The 2,685-nt window shown below is 46.0% G+C and overlaps 1 non-coding gene across 1 annotated transcript; it reads left to right on the top strand.

Moving 5' to 3' along the window:
• The first annotated feature begins 464 nt into the window (after window positions 1-464).
• Window positions 465-602, top strand: LOC119920377. Its single transcript, XR_005448127.1, has one exon. It is a non-coding gene; the product is annotated as a small nucleolar RNA SNORA7 (small nucleolar RNA).
• The last annotated feature ends 2,083 nt before the right edge of the window (window positions 603-2,685 follow it).

Consider the following 2,685-nt stretch of genomic DNA (forward strand, 5'->3'; position numbering starts at 1 on the left):
GCGTTGGTGTGTGTGGGGGGGATGCCTCATGAATTCATCCAGACAACCCATTGGTGACTTCAGCTCATCTCAGACCTTTCAGGCATTTAAAAAGTGGTGAAAGTAAAGCTTAAGGCAAGTGAGGACAAATTAATGAAAGAGGAAATGAAATCCAAAGACATTCCTTAGAGCCAATGGAAGGGTATGGCCAGATCCCCTGGGCACCTGGAAATTCCCTTTAGGTGGTAAGAGTTCTTGAGGAAAAAAAGGTTAAAGTGCTTTGAGATCTAAGATTGTTTCTAAATTGCGTTGTTGTGCAACCATTTCCAGATGCTACATGGGGCACAGTTGGCATGATCACCCACTCTCCTCCCCTGATGGACTCCTGAAAACCCAGAAATAGTCTACAGTGAGGAGAAACTGAGACCTTAGTCATCACAAAGTGCCCACCTGGTATGCATTACAGACTTCCTAGGTGCCAAGCTCCCCTCTTAGGGTTGCACCTGGAGAGTTTTCAGTACTCTACCAGTCTCGACTATGGGAGGGAGAGTCAAGCAGAGGCATATCCATTCCATTCTTAGCTTGGGCAGTGGCAAGCGAGTGGAAGGCAATCTGCTACAAGTCAAAACTCACCTGTGCTGGGCAGCAGCAGCATGGGAGAGAGTCGAGGGTGGGGAGTCAAGCTTACTGAGTGGAAGGAGGCAATGGTAAATGATTTCCGTACTTTTACCAAGAAAACAATGGATATAATACCAGAATGATTTCAGGTGGAGGTGGAGTGTTCTGGGAGAGATGTGTCCATAGCATCGCTATGGGTCAGAGATGACAGCATAAGACAAGGTGTCAAGCACTATGCTGGTTGGGCTGGATGCAGTTCCTGACCTCTTAGACTGTAAGCTCATTGTGGGCAGGGAATGTGTCTGTTTATTGTTATATTGTACTCTCCCAAGAGCTTAGTACAGTACTGTGCACACAGTAAGAGCACAATAAATACGATTGACTGACTGACACAGAACCCCCAGTCTTAAGAGTGGAGAGAAAAGGTATTTTATCACTACTTTGCAGATGCCCCAGAGAGGTGAAGTGACTTATCCAACGTCACACCATAGGCCAGTGTCAGAGAATGAGCCTGTGCACTTAGTAGGTGCTCAGGAAACATCACTAATGATTGATCCCCTAGCACACAGGGGACCCTAGAACAATGAGGAGTGGCAGTTATCTGGTGGTTTTCAATACCAGCACTGACTGCCAGTGACAGGCCATTAATCTTTGTTCTCGGTAAACACAGATGTGGCAGCTACACAGATCGATCCCAGGAAAAGGAAAAGGAAAATGCTGCCAAACCCAATGAGGAAGCATGGCTATTCGAGGAGGATGACCCTGGTGGGTCATGTCGCATGTTGTGCCTCGAGGATCTTCCCCCTTTCCCACTTGAAGTTTCATTTCACTGTAGCCTGAATCTTTAATAGGAGGGGGATGGATGGGCTGCCCTGGAAGGCAAAGTATAGGGGCAGAGAAGCCTAGTGGAGAGATCATGGGATTGGGAATCAGGAGATCCTCATTTGGGATTGGGAATCAGGTCATCCTCATTCCAGTTTCAGCTCTGCCATTGTGGTCGATTGTGTCACAACTTCTCTGGGCCTCAGATTCTTCATCTGTAAAATGGGAATGAGATGCCTTAGAACGTGAGCCCTGAGTGGGGACTGGGATAATATAAGATCTGTGATTATCATCATCCTTATCACAACAATAATAATGAAGTCAGCTATTTGATAGACTAATCTTGCCACCTTACATTTAGATTTTTACCAACAACACTGAAAAATTTTATTTTTCACAAGAGAGGCTGTTGGTTAGCTGTCCTTGGATGGGTGAGTTGTGTTGTCTTTGCCTTCTCCATCACGCTCAGATCTGGTCTCCTGATTTGGGACACATTTGGTCCCCACTCTGGCTCCCTGAGAATTGTTGCAGACAACTTGAAAGGCACACAACACCTCCAAGACTCCCCACCCCTAGGCCCTGATGAGCAGCAGACTCACCTGGATGATCATTATGGTATTTATTAAGAGTACCCTGTATGCCAAACACTGTGCTAAATGCTGGTATTGAGATAAGATCATCATCCCTGTTGTTGGGGGTGAGGCAGGGCTAGGGGTGTTTAGATCTGTGAGGGTTAATAGATTGTGAGTTATAGGGGAAGGGTAAAAGAGAACCAAGGAAGGAATACTTGGAGATTTATCTTGGAGAATAGTAGGAGGCTATCTTTAGCAAACAAGATGAATTGGAATCCAGAAACAGTAAGGACAGAAAAACGAACAAACTGAGAGAAGAAAGAGTAGGATAAGGGGAGTACCCAGACCACAAAGGGGGCCTATAAAGTAGTGGTTGTACAACCACTAGTTTATAGAGTAGTAGTAGTAGTAGCGTCGCTCAGTGGAAAGAGTGCGGGCTTGAGAGTCAGAGGTCATGGGTTCGAATCCCAGCTCCGCCACTTGTCAGCTGTGTGACCTTGAGCAAGCCACTTAACTTCTCTGTGCCTGAATTCCCTCATCTGTAAAATGGGGATTAAGAGTGTGAGCCCCAAGTGGGACTACCTGATCACCTTGTATCTCTCCTAGGGCTTAGAACAGTGCTTTGCACACAGTAAGTGCTTAACAAATACCACCATTATTAGTAGTAGTAGTAGTAGTAGAAGTAGCAGCAGCA

The sequence above is a fragment of the Tachyglossus aculeatus genome, chromosome X1 (genome assembly GCF_015852505.1).
Source record: "Tachyglossus aculeatus isolate mTacAcu1 chromosome X1, mTacAcu1.pri, whole genome shotgun sequence".
NCBI classification, from domain to species: domain Eukaryota; kingdom Metazoa; phylum Chordata; class Mammalia; order Monotremata; family Tachyglossidae; genus Tachyglossus; species Tachyglossus aculeatus.